Source organism: Oryzias latipes, chromosome 6 (genome assembly GCF_053564925.1).
Source record: "Oryzias latipes strain Hd-rR chromosome 6, Olatipes_Hd-rR_3.1".
NCBI classification, from domain to species: domain Eukaryota; kingdom Metazoa; phylum Chordata; class Actinopteri; order Beloniformes; family Adrianichthyidae; genus Oryzias; species Oryzias latipes.
In genome coordinates, this window is record NC_136242.1 from 32,923,132 (window position 1) to 32,941,307 (window position 18,176).

At 42.9% G+C, this 18,176-nt stretch overlaps 1 protein-coding gene across 1 annotated transcript in view; it reads left to right on the forward strand.

Annotated features, from left to right (window-relative positions):
- tspan9a (tetraspanin 9a) overlaps positions 1-18,176 on the forward strand; it is a 288,464-nt gene that overhangs the window by 28,924 nt on the left and 241,364 nt on the right. The window lies entirely within an intron of this gene.

Below are 18,176 nucleotides of genomic sequence, written 5' to 3' on the forward strand. Positions count from 1 at the left end.
CCTACACCGGTAACCACGCTGCTCTGGTAGAAAATTGACTATAGAATACCGTAACCCTTGTGCTATCCTAGGCACTTCAACATTGGGAGTGGGGTCATCTAGACCAGTGTTTTTCAACCTTTTCTGAGCTACGGCACACTTTAACCTTAAAAAAAAATCCCGCGGCACACCAGCATCCAAAAAAAAAAAAAAAAAGGAGAAACTCATGGTCTGTATTGATCTACAGCCCCTCCACAATCTCACATGCATTTTTGAGATAATTGTGTCAGAAAAAGCTGGAAACTGCAGCTGTTTTTTTTTCTAAAAAATGCAATAAAAGTTAAGTTAGAAGATTTAAAAACAGATTGATGTGTGTTCGTTGTTTCAAGACGTTTAACAACAGATCTCCTTGTGCGCTGTCAATCTCATGACCCAATGCATCATGGGAGATGTAGTGCATAAAACGGCTGGAGATCGGTTTTCGGAGCTTCAGTGTTTTGTTCACTTGTTCCACGGTCTGATACCGGATTCTGTGCAAAGCTACACCGCTAAAGACGAGCTTTAGCTGGTATTTTTGTTAGAACTGAGCGACTTTACGAGCTAAATCGGGACAAGGAAGTGAAGACTTTAACCACTTCTGATTGGTCAGACTGATGACATGTGATTAAGCCCCTCAAGAATGATTGGTGGAGACAGTTAAAGGGACGGGACTTTTCCAAAATACAGCCGAAGGTGCAGCTGAATCGCGGTACTGTACAGTCATTCTTATCAAAATGTCTTTAATAAAATAAAATAAACGCAAAGAAAATATATTTTACAGGGCTCCAGACTGCGAGCAATTGGTCGCATTTTGCGACCAAAATTTGAGAGTGTGCGACTGAATTTTACATCCAGTCGCACATGTGCGAGCAGTAAATTTGCCTCCCCCACCCTCCGTATTTTTTTAGACATTAAACTTGGAAGGGGCACGTCAATGATCAATGAAATAATCAATGAGACGCAAGCGCACTCGCACGCAGGCAGACACACACACTCGCGCACATACTCATGAAACGCGAGAACGTACACTCTCGCGTGATGCCTGTCTGTGAGGCGGCCACTGCGTGTGAGAAGAATAGGGAAAGTCACTGTGAGTGGCTAAAATGCGTGGAGGGGGAGGGGCCTAGAGCTGACCAACCAATCACAGTGGGGTATATGACTCTTGGGGGCGTGACAATGACAGGGTTTTGCAAGCAGGAAACCTGACAGCTCCCTCCCCGGACCACATTAAGGAGTTCTTTCCTTTCCTTTCTAGAACGTATCTATTCGCTCGTAATTTTCTAAATACATGCAGTCCGTGCTGAACTTTTCTCTGGGTCACACAGACCCGGAGGAAGGTTTAGGTTTTGGCTACGGTTACGGCGGCGCATCATACGGGTTACGGCAGCACACCGACCGCCCCCGTCCCGCGGGAGTCGGGTCAGCTGAGGAGAATAAATGTCCCTCACCTACATGCGTGACAGCTAACGGGGCTTGAACTGTAAACACGCTCGAGCAAAAATAACATTAGTTTTAGACTCACTGAAAATACGTGGGGAAAATGCAACGATAGACGTGTTTGACATGAACCGGCGGCTCGCCTGGATCGTTGGGGAACAGCAGGCCGGGGTTTGGGGGGGGGGGGGGGGGGGGGGGCTGTGAGATGAAGGCGAATCTGCAGCAAGACTGAAGGAGAACAGGAAATTGGAGTTGTCCTTAACATTCAATTTAGATTTAATATTATTCTCCCCCTTAGTATGATCTGTGTTATTATACATTTTATGATTATTTTAATGTTTTGTAGTGTATGTAGCCTTTTTTAATGAATTGGTATTTTAAATTATTTTGATTAATCCCTCCACTACAAAAACCATCAGGACACATGTCCCATAATGCATTGTTTTGTAGCCTGTAGGGCAGCTTTCAGTCAGTTCAGTTTCCAGCTGTGTCCGGGTAGGTTTGCCCCTTGCTCCCACCCCTTTCTCGCGATATTTTTGTGATTGACAGTTGATGTTGGAGCAAAAACAAAAATATATGTCACACACCAGGTGATCTGCGCAGCGTTGAGTCCACCTGGGTGATCTCAAACACGCTTGTTGTGCATCTTGGCTGCACCTATTTGGTGTCACCAAGATAAATTTCCATCAGTTTTTTTAACTATTTGTACTGTCGTGACAGCGATGGTGCTGTCAGTTTACCTTCTTGTTGAATCTTCAAAAGTGCAGAATACAATGTGACACTGAATCTGAAACAGCACATTGTAATTTCTGCATCTATTATTAAAGTATTTATTAGTAATACAGTGGAAATTAGTAGATTGGGTTAGAATGTTGATTTACGGTATGCGCCCCTAAATTTTCTGGTTGCGCCCCTAAAATTTTCAGTTAGGGGCCACTGTGCTCCTAGTGAAAAAAGTTAGTCTGGAGCCCTGTTTTACATCTTTTATATTCCTAACTCCTCAGTGTTTTATCAGGGCCTGTTTGGATGAACAGAGAGCTGAAATCCTGGAGATGGGAAATGTTTTTAGATCAGTTAATGAGGACAATTTCCCACGGCACACTTGACCATCTCCCACGGCACACTGGTTGAAAAACACTGATCTAGACCCACTAGACAGTGCGCTGAGCCTTTTTTCTTCAATGATTTGTGATCTTCACTGGTGTCCATGGATTACATGAAATCTTTCCACCTTTATCCACCTTTTGTCATGGTAGGGAGAACACGTCAAAGTAAGGGGGGGGGGGGGGTCATCGAAGATAGCAGAAGGTTTAAAACATATCAACTTAACAAAATCATTTTTTTGTTTACATGACATAAGTTACTTAACACACCTATGGACTGTTTTTAGAGAGTGGGGCGTTGCTCGACCAGGACTTCAGTGGCTGGGATTAAAAAAGATGGCGCTGAAGACCGCATCTCTGTTATGACAGGATGTCAGCATTTGTCTTTGCTCAAGTTAGACCACAGAAGATGATGTTCATTTTAGAGGTGGGCTATTCCAGCTCCGGAAGCCCACCCACCTTACATGCTTCCAGGACATCCTGAACCAGTTGCATCCAGTCAATCAAAAGCTGAAAGGACAGGTGGGGTTGGAAATCCGGCAGAGGCTGCGTCTTGTTTCTTATCTTGCTGTTTTCCTTAACTTTTCTGTCTGATGAGGTTTTATCTGAAACAGTATTGTCACGAACTGGTGGTGGAGGACCCAAATGCAGGAGACCAAGCTTGATGACAGGAACTAAAACATTTAATTAGCAAACTGAAACATGACAAAACTATGAGGGGAAACAAAACTGTGACAAAACAGAGCAGATGACCTGACAAGGATGAACAGAAACCAAGACACTTAAATAGGCTGAGGGTAATTAACTGAACTGAAGACAGCTGTGGATCATGAACCAGAAACTGGTGTGACTGACAAGGAAACCAAAAACATGACAAAGAAAACCAAACCACTGAATCCTTACAAGTATCCATGGCTGTTGGATTTTACTGACCACATGAAGGACCTTCAATCCCTGAGTTGAAGGGAGAATGGTAGATTTGGCAGACAGGAGGAAAAAATGGTTGCTATTGAACCATTTATGTATCAGACCACTTCATGGAAACTGATTTTACAAAACCTCAGCGTTGTCTGATTTCTCTGCTTGGTGGGTGATTTAAAAAAAAAAAGGCAGAATTCATAAAGCTCAGAGGAAATGTTGAATGGGAGTAAAACTGTGGTGGAGAAGGCGGAACATAGTGTGGTTAATGTGACACATGGAGGCGTCCAGCTGCTTTTTAACCGCATGTTAGTCACCCCAACCCAGATGATTGGCTGAGAATCCTCTGCTCACTGAATGATGTGTAAAGAATCCATTTAAATATAAAATGCAGAGTTCACTTTGATGTCTACTACTGTTCAGTCCAGCAGTCGTCCTGGACTGAAGGACCAGATTGTTTTAACAGTTTTTTTTTTTTACTTACTGCGCCTTTGAGCAAAAATTTTACCCCCGCCAAAACCTCAAAAACTCACCAAAATGAGTTCACACCTGGAACCCAGTGCAGATTAATTTAGGGCATAGTGTGTACACAAGACACAGCTAGAGAAACCATTGGAAATAAAAATAAAAATCCCTTATGGGACTTAGAAATTTGCAAAAACCACTAATGAAACCAAAACAAAACGTGTCAGGGAAACTTTTAAAATCATCATTGGAAACTCCTAGATATATTTTTTTTTCTTCCTGTTGTCAACAAAATATTGTATAATATTTAATACACTAGTCATTAGCTCAAGCTGAAACAAAATGACATGATGTAAACATGCCAGAAATGTGGGCGTGGTTAACTAAAAACCTCCGTTGCCATAGATATGTCCCCCCCAGGCAACCAAACAATAAAATGGTTGCTATGAAGAAAAAACCAACAGATAATTTAAGTGTTTTTTTATTTATTTTTTTCAAAAATATGTATGGTACAGCCCTGACCAGGGTGGCAGGGGCAGCGGGGGAGAGTGGGGGGCAGGTAGCACCTGCTGACCATACAACGCCGCTTCCGGCTTTAGTTTACAAATCTATCTGAGAATTAATATTTAGGCGTTTGCCCTTTTAATACCAGGAAATAAACACCTAAAAGCAACTACTGTTTTATTTTTCTGTTGCTGTAAGCCTCAGGCGTCTGCTCACTGTTTGTGAACTCTGTGGTCATTCAGATGCTTGTTTTCTGTAGATCAAGATGAATTAGGGCCTTGTTAGTTGAGCCATGTTTTAGTTTATTGTGTCATCTTTAGATACAAAGTTTTTTTTGTCCCTGAAATCATTAGAGACCTGGGAGGCCAATTACATATAAGATAGAAATAGATCAAGTAATAAAACACAGCTGAACCCGACGAAGAGCTGCCAGCAGCAAAGACACAAACCAAGCTAAAAAGCCACTTTTGTCTTGTGTTCTGTTTAGTAGGACCAAAAAAAACCTTTCCAGCTTATTTTTCCTATTAGTTTAATTCCACTTCATTCTAAATAGGCTAGATTTCTTCCCCTTATTTAGTGATTGAGTCAAGAACATCCCCTTACTGCAAAAAACTGACGTGAAGAGGTTTGTGGGCTCCAGACGACACCACTCAGGACGCAGAGTTTTAAGAAGTTTAAGCTTTACAGCCTCAGTTGGACTCTGTAAAAATACCCCGGCTTTGCCTCGCTGCACCCCACAGCACAGCTCCCCAGGCTCTGTGTTTGATTGCTGTGTTTGCAGACCGCAACGCTTTCGGGTCAGATGACTATATGGAGGGAAAAAGGCCAATATCGTATTTTACTGGATAATCTGTACATCACAATGTTCCTGCAGTTAAAGTCTTGGTCACAACTACCCTTACGGGTGGACACGGGCTGTCTGTGGGTAAAACAGGCAAACTTTTACGGGATAAGCGGGTGACCCGCATGAAATATCAAGGTCATAGACCGGTCAGTGATCCCATAGAGAGAAAATGTTGTGGGCGACAGGTTGCAGTGAACACTAACACAACACATAAAGGTAAGTAGGGGTAAGGTAGGTGAGACGCAGGCGTGTCGTACGGACTTTTCATTTTTCAACTCCCCCAAATCCTGCAGACTGTAGAAGAACCCTCTTAGTGCTGTCCACGTGATACGTGCGCGCTCCCTGCTGCATCCTGACTGTTAGAATTACGAAAATGAGACATTCAGAGTGTAGTTTGTGTGGATATCCTAAAGGGAACTTATGTAACACGTGCACACGTCAGTAAGGAGTCGGTGCATGCATGACTGAAGTACTGTAACGAGTACCGTACCATAATGTCAGATATATGCATCTAGACATTAAAGAAAAACAAAATAAGAAACAACAAACCACAAAAAGAATCAAGTTTCTTATGCACAAGGGAGAAAAGCAAGATGTCCACCACCCTTCTCTTCTCAAAATACTGCTTCTCCGCACCTTTTATTAAGAACACAAGTAGGAGGTAACAATTTCCAAACAAAGAGAAAGGTTCATTAGAAGATATCGTATAATGAGTGTTCCGTAAAACCCCCTCATCCTAGCTGGGGATGAGAAGCAGATGAACAAACACACAAAGTAGTTTCTAAAAAGGTGAAAAGGTCAATCTGAGTTAACATTTAAAACACATTTAACCAAATACATTTAAGAAATGATAATATTAATAAAACAATTTCCTTCACACATAACATCAGCTGTACATCATACGTGTGTTAACTTCATTAACATTATGAATACTTGATGATACACATACCACATACATAACAATGGTACGTTCCATTTTCTTGACGGTGGCCAGACGAGCCTCAAGGGAACTACGTGACGCACCTGCACTCCCCTTAAAATTGCGTCTGCTCCTCTCTACGACCCTCCACGGGCCCAGACGACCCAAAAATCCACAAGTGACTAAGGCTTAACCCTCCAGTGTTTACATCCTCACAACTACTAAAACCCTTCAATCATTTACGCAATCGGTGCCTCTCCAACCGATGCCGAAGCCGAGAGAAGCAGCCATGATATGCAACGCTGTACAGTAGAGAAGTGTTCACGGAGTCCAAGTAAATCAGCCGATTCTGTTGCAGAGAAAAGCAGCTTTGTGCCATTATGCAGCAATTTATGTCAGCAATATCTTACATATCAGTGCAAATCTGATATGAAAAGATGTTTTTGTCCTCATCAGAATCAGTTTAATCAATGGTCGAGTAGTCACGGCGTGCCAAAAAGTGTGTTATTTAGATGTTGACGCCGACATCACTGGTTTTAAGGGGTTAAGAGGGTGAGAAGGGAGCTGGAGAAGGATTTTTGCTTTTGACATAAGACTTGTTTTTCAGCCAAACTCTCTGCATAAATTCTGAGACATTTTCAGATTTTTCTCCAGTTTCGCATTTCGTTTCCCCCTATCCGAGACTTAAGGAATCAAATATGACTCGTCCACCATCAAACACAGATGTTGGATGGGTAGGTGGACCCCCCCTTGAGTTTGAATGGTGTCATACTTCAGGGGTGGTAAACTGTAAACGGATGAAGGTCTTTTGGCTCCTCAGAGTTCAGACCAATAAACAGTGGCGATCCCTGAAGGGGGCCGCCAAAAGGCACATCAGAACCCAGACTAATAAACAGACATTGTTCCAGCTGTTATTACGCTTCAAACATTGTCATTCCTGTAGATAATTTAGGGTTACCAGCGAGTCTGATGTGTGTCGGTGTCAGAACTGTGAAAACAAATGAGAATACCCCAGAGAACTTGACATGCCCAAAGATAACATGTCAACCACACAAAAAAACCCCAGCCTGGATTTGAGGGAGAGCCTTTCTCTGAAAAGCCTTGAGCTGTCACGCCGAGGCGTTTGCACGCTCCCTAAATGAGTCCCGCGCCGCGCTTTCCTTCCTGTAAATCTTTTGTCACTGTTGCGTGACCACAGTGGCGCTCCGGCCGACCAGCTCCGTGATGACTGGGCTTCAGTCACTGTCTTCCTTTGCTGCTTGTACCGGCTGTGGTGATTGAACTTTTGGGCACGTCTCCTGTGAGAGCGTAGAAAAGCCAGAGAGTCCCAGCTGAGTGACGCCTTTGCTGCGAGTGGAGAGGTTTTAACGATGCCTTCAGGGGGCTTCTCTCCCTCTCTGACCGTTGCATGTGGTCTGTCGCTGGTACTTGTAGGAGGTTTGCTCACACCGGAGCTGCTCTCTGCCGTCATGCGTGTCTGTGTGCTCTGACTTCAGATTAAAGCCATGAGTGTTTAAGCCAATACACCTGCAGAGCCTGTTATTTAGCATCAGATTTAGACAAATACGTGGGATTTCTTAGATTACAAGGTTCCAACACATTTTACGAAATGAAATGCTGCCATAAACCGTAATAAGCTGTTAGGCCTTAGAATAAGAGGCCCCGTGGCTGGAGGTTGTAAGATTCAGCCCAGACTAATCAGGAAATTGCTGTAGAAATATCAGTCTTAGTGGAGTTAAATATAGATCCTAAGGACACGTATCTTTAAGCCTAACAGAGGAAGTTAATGCCCTGGATCATCTGACAAGATGTTATTGCTCGGCCTCAGACCCCAAATGATTAATGGACTTCATTGATGAAATAGTTTTGTTGACCATCTAAAGAGCCTTTTCACTCCAAACCACATTCATCTTGTTACTCGTGTGGTCATGCAGCACTTGATTTACTTTTCTGTGAGCTGCTGTGTTTGTTGAATATTTAGTGTGGTCTAGTAAACGTTCATGTAAAAGAGGCTCAGACCGTGTTTCTTTGAAGGGAGCACCACCTAGTGATGTCTGAGGAGAATGGCGTTTGTGGACTTGTCCTTGCATTTTCATCAATCACTCATAGTGGGTTTTTTCCGTTTTTTTTTTTTTATCTAAACTGAAAGCTGCAGCACGTCTTGAAAAAAAATCCGATTCTGTGCTTCTGCACCATAAAAATGACAAAAGATGACCTGAATTACAAATCTAAACGTTTAAATGTGACTGCACATTAACCTTCGGATCAAACTTCAGGAAACGGCCATCGAGGGGTCGGATTCTTCCACACAGTGGATGAAGTTGTGCCGTTAACGCCACGCGGAGGCTGGGATTCCTAAAATCAATACCCCTTCAAATTGAAAATTTGTTTCGAAATTTAGGAGGGGAGATTGAGAGACGAAGAAGACGTTTGGAGGGAAGGAGAAAAAATGGATTGTTCGTGTAATTGGAAAACATGATGGCTGCAGGGCAGTGGGAGTTGAAACAAGCTGTTCCCAGCAGCCATTTATCCAGATTATCAGAGAGCCGCTGCACCACTGATGCTGACTTAAAATCCATTTTGTGATGAAATTACACGGAGAACAAATTGCCTCTCATCCACAGCCGTCACCAGGGCCGTGCTTGTTGGAACCACTAGAGGTCAGTGTGACGCCGATGTGCTGGCGCCCAGGAGTGGAGCTGTCATGCAATGCTTAAGTGAGTAGGAGGGGGAGTTTGCTGTAATGCTGTACGGTCATGTCTGCAGCACGGAGTCATGCAGCAGAGCTTTAGCTCCTTTCTGCTTCCAGTAAAACCTCATTTGGTGTTTTCTTCTCCGTCGCTCCGTCTCCGTATCAGTTCCCTCCCTTACGTTTTGACTTCCCCTCAACCTATGTATGATATTTGCATAATCTGGCTTCAGAAACCTGCTGCTGTGTGTTACTCAGCGAGCTTGGTGTTCAAAAGGAATAGGAAAAGACTCCGTTGCCCTCATTGACGTACGACGGTCTATTTCCAGCTCGGGCGCCAACACTCATACATGGCCAAGTGAGAGCTGATGTACGTGCCGGATCGGCCCTGCAGCGTCAGCCCGCCACTCGGTTCGTCAGGAGATTGCTTTTGAACGGGGGCAGAGCACTTTATCCCCCGCGCCTCTGAACCATCAGCGAGTGAATATCCCAGCTCTCTGCCAAGCTGCTGACAGCACTCTGCTCGCCCAGGAGAAGCACTAGGGTATCAAACATGTGATCTGCCCTGATGCAGCAGCGCCGGCATTTCCTCGCCGCCCTCCTCCACCTGTCTGCCCATAACCGGTGTCACTCCTCAACCCCCCATCTTCTTATTGATCTCCGTTTGGCAGGAGATTCTCTGCATCAATCTCAGATCTCACTGCTGGACCCCCCCCCCCCCCCCCCTCTCAACTCCAAAGGGGAGTCAGGTCATAGAAGGCGGTGAGAACTATTAAAGGGGGGGGGGGGGGGGGGGGGGGTGACAAGATAAAGAGTCGTAGAAAGTGAGAGGAGAGTGACTGGGCAGGTGTGTGGGGGCATTAACCGGGCCGAATGCTGGAGGGACAGGAAGGGCACGGCCGGCCGCACGAGCCTGTGGCCGGCCTTCACATGGCTCTCCGAATGCTGGGGCACTAGAGGGTAACAGAATCCCAACGTGATGTGCTGGGGAGGGAGGGGGGGGGTAAATTTAGCCAAAGCCTCAGGCAGACAGGAAGCTGTTTAGGGCTCGGGGCGGCACAGGCTACCTCATTCTGGTCCCCTTTTACCTTTCTGGAAGAGTCCCGGAGGGCACTGCTGCAATCACGACTTCACTCGGCTCCTTTCCTTACCTTAATTGCCGAAATGGTGAGATGTATCGCATTGCATCGTGATGGCAGTGCTTGTCATGTCAGCGGAGCTTTCTTTCCGAGCTCTGCTAAGAAAGCATCTGTTGAACTGTGCAGATATTGGATTTCAAAAGCAATCATGCCTGTAATAAACCAATGTTGTATGATAAAACACATTGCATATGATGGATGCGCAGATGTTCCTCTGATGATTGTCAAGCTTCAGTAACTCTTTTCTTTCCATTTAACATGCAGTCCTTTCGGCTTCTCTCAATGTCAGTGATTTTGTCCTGAAGTGTATCATCTCCCTCTAGATTGATGTGCCAAACATCTGAGCCCCCCCCGTATCCTTATTAATACCTCTTCCAGCAATGTCAGTTCAACATCAAAAGAGCGCATTGCGACTTTGGAGTGTACTTACTGCGGCACGCTAAAGTTTAGGCACCTACGCTCGCTCGTAATAAATGACCTGATTTCCTAAAGCCCCCAGGACAAAGGTGACACTTTGAAAGTATTTTAAGAAAGGGACTATTTACACCTCATTGTGTCATAGAGGCAGAATAATAAAAAAAAGGGCATGGGCCCTGAGGGATTAGCATGTGTGATGGGGTACAGAGTATCACTTTTTGTGGCCAGCTATGAGATTCCAGTTCTTGTCTCTGAAATATTCATTCAGGCTTCCTGCAAATGGCTTCTTGTTCTGTGAGATGCTCGCTGAGATCTCTCCAAGGATTTCTGAAAGACGTTGTTTTGTTTGGTATCTGTGAGTAGCATGATAAAACTTTCAGTTGCATGCTTCTGATAAAGTCTGCTGTGGAGTTTCATTTCATCTGTTTGGGTCAATCCCTTCTACGGACTCTGTGTTTTGTTTTCAGTCCCGGATTGTGTTGTTTTGTGTACCTGAAGGAAATGCAATCTTCTAAGGAAATGATTTGACCTGAGGTTTGAAAAGTATGGGCCCCATGGCAGAGGAGAAGGTTCCTGGATTAAATCAGTGTCTTGCTTCTGTATACATTTATATGTTCTCTCAGAGAAACCATCACATTGTTCTAAAAATGGATTCTGCTGCTTTGCTGTGAATGCTTTTGACTCCAGCAGAGCCTACAAGTCTTCTGGGAAAAAAGACATTTGCATTGCGAGGGAGAAACATGAGAAACTCTTTGTGTTCTGATGGATATGAATGTAATTACCTTTGGATGGCTGCGAACATCACAGAGCTGTCGTGGAAAACAATCATTTGCTGCATTCTTGGAATTATAAATGTAAAAATTTAATAAAGAATTGATCAAGACCACGATAGCGTGTCTTTCCCTTTTGGCTTTATACCTCTGTAAACCAGTTATTTTTATTGTAAATGTGGTCAATTGTTGTAAACTACAGCCTGTACACTACTGCTGCAACAATCCAACCTCCCAGGTTGGGATCAATATTTATCTTGTTGGATCTATAAAAATCTGTATCACTTGTACTTGAAATGAGTTTTTCCTTTGTAAGTTTAGTACTTTGTTGGACCGTTAGCCTTAGGCCTTCCTCACAACGGCGCTGTCTGTTGGCACAAAATGGGGACGTAGGTGGCCCATACAGATTTGCCCACTCAAACACCCCGTACAAGCAGCATTTACGCGCAGTCAGTAAAGAGCCAGCACTCGCACCTTACTAACTACTAGATTGTGGCGTAAGGACACCGTAGAAAGGCATGACATAAGCATGTGGAATTTAAATTAGCCTCATGCTGCAATTTGGCCGTCAAATTCACGTCAGATGCTTTTATTTGGAGGCGATTTTGCTGCTTTACGCTCAACAGCCAAACGTTTTTAGCCTGATCATTACATGGAGCGGTGTCTGTCTCTCATTCACAAAGCATGGAAGACACCTATGATGTTTAGAGATCAGATTTGTCCATTTTGACGCTCCACGGGGGCGTCGGTAATCACGTCTCCATGTCTGGGTTCATGACGACATTCAGGGACCCTCCCAGCACGCTTCACCATCTACTGCAGTAGCGGCATCTGAATGACGGTCCTTTCAGCGGTACTTTCATGTCTGTGACCCAGTTTGATGACTTGTTGTACCGCATTAGAATATTATAAATAGAAAATAATAAATAGGAATAAAATTAGTGTTTTTTTATTGTCTCGATGCAAGTAAGAAAAATATCTTAAAGTTCAGGATGAAAACAATCAGCTGGACTCCACCCGTTGATCGCGCCATAACCCTAACCCTAACACCTCACACGCCCCCAGGCTGACACACACGCCCACTTTCTCCATGGAGCTAGCAGTGAGCAGCAAAAACAACATTCACATCCATCTTTGCAAAAGTTTGGATGTTGTTGGTTTTCGTGGGCAGAACGCAGAGTCACTGCCAAGGCCGACTCGGATGACGTCATGAAATGGGCGGCACCCACAAGGAGAAAAAGGCGGGGCCTCAGAGATTGAGTCGTCTTACTTCCGGGTACAAACATGAACTGCGAAAATAACTCGTATTTCATTTTAAAAATCCTTCTTTAGAGTATCAGAGGTAATATTTTATCATATTTATGGATATAGTTTACTCTGAGAAGCTTAAGACAGGCAGCATATAGACCCTTTGAAATAAATGTGTATTGGTTACCTGTATGTGTAGCCTAACCCTACTGACACTTTGATAAACTGCCTTACCTCTAATTATCATTTTCATGAGCTTCAAAGACTCTCGCCCTCCTTTTGCCTCCCATCTGAGCTCCTGTAGGATGGAAGAAGTTTCATCTGTGTCCAGGAAACCTGTTCCAGATCTCCTGCTGTGTGTTGAGGCCAGCTTGACCACATCCAGGCATCCAGACATTACATTTCCTGAAAGGGTTCTGGGGGAATGGACGGCTGACTGCTGACTGTTTTTATGTGAAAACTGTCTGTGCTGCAAAAAATAATTTAATTCCAGTCCAATTATATTTTCTTTTGTAGGAGGAATTGGAGTTTTTCATTTTTTTAATGTGTTGAGGTTAGTTTTGAGCTAAATAGAAGCTCATTGTAGCAAATGATTGGTAGAGAAACCTAATAGTTTGGTTTTGTTCATTTTTAATCTGTAATATGTTTTTCTTACCACCTGTAATTTATTTGTTTGTTGTTGCGTCGGCCGCTGGATAATAGGCTTTCCAAAGAACCTAAAATCATTTCTTGACTGGTTAAAAAAAAAGAAATCAATTCCACTGCTTAAATAAACCTGATCCTGCATTTATTGGAGCCCAATGAGGCAGAAATGAATGAAGAGGAAAGGATGAGTGACGGCTTACATAAGGTTTTGCATGAGTTACATCATGTTTAGGCCGATGTCTCGAAGCTGTGCTGCAGTTGGTGATTGATAGGACAATTATCGATAATGTTGTCAATACACTTTTGTTAACAGACAGTTATATTATTGATGCGTTGTTGCAGAAGCTGTGGAACTAAAGTGTCATTTAGTTCTTTTACTGCACTCTTTGCCATATCTTGCTAAAAAAGTGTCGCTCAGGATAAGTTATTGAAAGTTGTAACTCTCACTGGTCTTTTCTATAGGTTGACTGTATATTTGAACCCACGGCAGACACTTCTGCGAGGCCTCTAAATTAGTTATGTAGGAAATCAGCCCATGTATTAATATTGCACCTTATGGTCTGACAAATGCAGTAATTTTCTGAGCAGCCTAATAACTTGATCTGTTTTAGACAAGAGTTCTTCCAAAAGGGATTTTTTTTATGTGAATTTCAGATTAAATTGATTTATTTATCTGAGATTAATGTTAGAAGACATGAATCTAGATTGGAAAAACAAGTCATTTAAAAATAAAATTCAATTCATTCCAATCCCAGACTAAAATGCAGACATTCAAACCATTTAGATGGAATTTGTTCAAATCTGCTTTATGATATAAAAGGCAAACTGATCCATTAGATCTGTTTACAAAGCTCAGTTCTAAAGCGTGAGACCCTTTTGCCTTCATTATTAACACAGATGTGGTTTGTTGAAAGCAGAAATAGACGCTTTTAAAATAGTTGTGACTAAACAAATCAATACATTTGTCTGCAACTGTAATTATAGACAATGCAGCCCCAAAAATGATGACTTCACTATTGAGAAGAGACCCCCCCCCCCCTTCCCAATTCCCTAAGGGGAGGGGGCAGCAATGCAGAATTCCTGAGCTTACAGCTGATCTTTAGCTGCCCCCCTCTCTGGCAGCATAACGCTGTTCGATCCCCTTAATAACTCGTTGTCTAGACTGACTCCGAGTCACAGGTGGAGTGGTCTCTTTGTCCAGAAGTCTCCCGCTCTCTGATTTGTCTTGTCTGGCTGTCCGCATGATTACATCTTGGGTGGTCACTTGTTGAAAATTACCGCCGAGCTCTTTCTTTTTATGCAAAATGTAATGTGTTCAGATTCCCGTTCAGCTCAATCACGCTAAAATAAACACATAATTAGGTGACATTCTACGGCACACAGTGACGGGGTTTATTATCTAAGCTGACACACAGAAAAAATCGAAATGTTGAGCCGTTAGTTTGAAGGATTAATCAAAGACGGCGGTGGTTCTTTGGCAAGTTCCCTTTCCGGCGATGATGGATGACTAACTCAAAACAGTTTTAAGGAAAAAAGTAAATCCAGCTGGCGTTCTAAACTTATGGAGTCTGTTTAGCACAAAGTGAAGCTTTCTCTTCTTGCTGGCAGCAGTTATTTAATAATCTTCACGTGTAAATAATTAATATGCATTAAAGCTCAGGTGAGCATGAGAAGAAGCTGCCTTCTGCAGAAAACTCTGTGCAGAAAGTGGGCTGTGAGTGATGAGGGACACAACCAACCCTGACACCCAGACTTGGCCTTTATTCAGTCTGCACCTTCTGTCATAGAGCACCCGCTGTGACTTTTTTTCTTTTTTTTTCCTCGTAGCAAGTTTTGTAAGTCCATCATCAACACCTACTGCCAGTCTTCTGGAAAAAAAAAAGTTCTGCACTGCAACTTTTCATGCACTTGTTTACCATCTGGGGTCTCTATTGCCGTAAAATTCAGATTTATGCTTTGTGGTTTATTCACAAGAGGTCATAAAGTAGGCTTGGAGTTTGGAGGATTTAGTTTCTGCTGTCGTGCATTTAAAAAAAAAAACTCTTTTTAACAGTTCCAGTTCGAGAATTAATCTGATCGGATGCAGAAAGCATTCTTCCACACAAACATCCGGTCATAAACGACCGGCTGGATGGATGCAGCCATGTGTCACTGTGGCAACCAGCTGCTTTATTTGTGGACCCCCCCCCCATTGTCGCTGTAAAAGTTAGAAACATTTTTGTGCAAAAGACCCCTAAAGGACAAACAGGGGCCAGGGAGACGGCGAGGCACCAAATTCATCATCGTCTCCTTCTGGGCGACATTTAGGAGGGATGTGTTGGACACATGGTTCCTCAGCACCCCCCCTCCCATCAGCCTCGTTTCAAACAGATGAGGCAACGTCTTAATTAGAAGGGCCTAGAAGTCCTCTCTGTCCCTTTGTCTTCTGACCGCCACGTGAAGAACCAGCAAGTGTCTGACTCCATTCCTGCTCTGGACTTATCCTCACATCTTTTCGTTTCCCCTCCATCTGCATGTGAGCAGGTTTTCTCTCTGTGAGATAAACGGGCGGAGAGGCGGACTCATCCGTCACTCTGTCAATCCTGAAGGGACACAGCCGGTCCCGTCTCCAGCCTATCTCATCTGAGACGTGATGTAGCCATGAGAGCAGGGCGGTTTTCCAGCCTGTCTGAAGCATTTCTCATTCGTTGATTAGATCAGAACCACAGTATGGAGATTGAACACTGCTCCTTCTCTGGACTCTGGTGCTGGTCACTCAGAAGAAATCAATAAGTCTGCTGTTCCCAGTGGTCTTTTAGTTATGATTAAGATGGGGTTTTTTAACCAAAAATCCAAAAGCTTGTGTCGTTTTATAGGACATGGTTTCTGCAGGAGTTTGATTAGAAATTCACCTCTGAGTTGTTGGCATAGAGTGAGCCTCACTTCACTTCCCATAATCCCTGTGCTTACATTCTCTCCCACTAGCTTACAGCCCCTCACAACCCCCAACCTAACGTTAGCTGTGCAACAGAAATGGCAGCAATATCGTAGCTGTCCAGCCGTCCAGTTTGGATCCGGTTTCCAGCTCAGACCAGGAAAGCAAAGTCGTTCATGGATCTGTTTGTCTGCAGGTGGATGATGCATCAGAATGGAGCGGAGCAGGGAGCTTGTGGCTCACCGATTGTGGATTTCATGTAACAACTAGAAGCTTTTTCAAACAGCATTTTTTCTATGATGGTATTTTAGATGCTATTTTAATCTTAATTTTCTATATGTATGTCCTCCATCGTTAGGAAAATGCTACAAGGTTATGATAAATGCCCGATGAGATGTCCATCAATGCAAAGCAGGGAAGTCCCTTAATTTCTGATAACTGAAACCTTGAAGGGCATTAACTCACTCAGACATAAACATTACATCAATTAATAGTACTTTATTTTGGCATTTTTGGTTTCCTCACTGACTCTTTTGTCCCCAAAGAAACTTTCCAAATATGTTTAATTGTCTGGTTTTTATTAGCTTTTAAACATTGAACTACTAACGTAGCGGTCCGCTGCGTTAGTAGTGCTAAGCAGCTGCTTAAAGTCACATGACGCATCTATGCAGACGGTCGTGGTGAACAGAATCCCGTAGTTTTCCAAAATAAAATATCCTTTAGTATCAGAAAAGAAACAAAACATAAATAATCAAAGTTAGCATATGCATTTTTTTCTGTCTGTGGCCCAGGGACCGGTACCTGTCCGGGGCCCCGGGGTTGGGGACCACTGCTTTAGGTGATTCTAAAATGACAGAAGGTGCCACACATGTGTTTGATGTCCACAGCTAAACAGCTACAGGCTAAAAGACTCCTTTAGGTCCTTTCTGAACGGTCTCCCGTCAGACGCTCTCATCCTGTTTAACCTGCTGGAGGCCTTTGATTTTCGTCCTTGTAAGCTGGGCTTGTATGGAAGTGCCTTCGGGCCCAACGCAGTCTCTGTGGAGGCTTCAGCAAATGCTTCTGTGTTGATATTTGCTTTGTGATGACAGACTTAAGATGTCTGGATGCAGTTTGTTGTGCAACACACTGCGTGTCAAAGAAAACATTGTTCTCCTCTAGTTAAATTTGTGTTTGCTTTTGTATTTACCTCCATTTGTTGTATCTCTTTTCATCAACATCCTGGTTCAGGATTTATGCATTAACTTCTTTAAATGTATATGTTTTCTTTTGTTTGTCTTATCTTTTCTTCTAACGTTCTTCCTCTGTCTGCTGATGGTGGGAGCTGGTAGAGATGGGGATTCTATCTGTGCCTCATCTGGCAGGAACTGTGATAGAATTGTGGAAAGCGTAAACCTGCAGGGTCTTAGATGGGATGCCAAAATAAAACCGAGGTACTCATTAAATCTGAGTTTCCCGTGATGAGCACAAACATACCGGAGCACACGCTGACATGCTCTGCATGAGCAGGTTACCTGTGAATATATCTGTGATAAAGGTGGAGGTGAGGTTGCATTTTATTTGACATTTTTATTATTTTAGGTCAGAAATAACAGCATTTTTTCAATTTTAACATATATATATATATATATATATATATATATATATATATATATATATATATATATATATATATATATATATATATATATATATATATATATATGTATATATATTTATTATTTATATTTTATTGGTTGAATGCTGTAAAGCATTCAACCCTTTGTTTTCCTGTTTCTCTTTATTTATTGGTTGAATGCTGTAAAGCATTCAACCCTTTGTTTTCCTGTTTCTCTTTATTTATTATTCTTTACGCCTATCTTCCGCCGTTTTTCGCCGCTTAACTCCTTCTACAATTTTTAACCGATTGTAACCATTCAACTTTAAAAATGTTCAGCTCTTTCTGCTTATTTGTGCTATGACTTTTGGTTTTTCAAATCCTTTTACTTTTTAAGATATTCCAGGTTTTCCGGGAATTTTTGCTCCATTGAAATACATGGAGAATTTTTCGTGCAGAAGTTCACAGCTAAACTCCTTCTACAATTTTTCACTTATTTTAACCGTTTGACTATGAAAATGTTCAGCTCTTTCATATTATTCTAGCTAT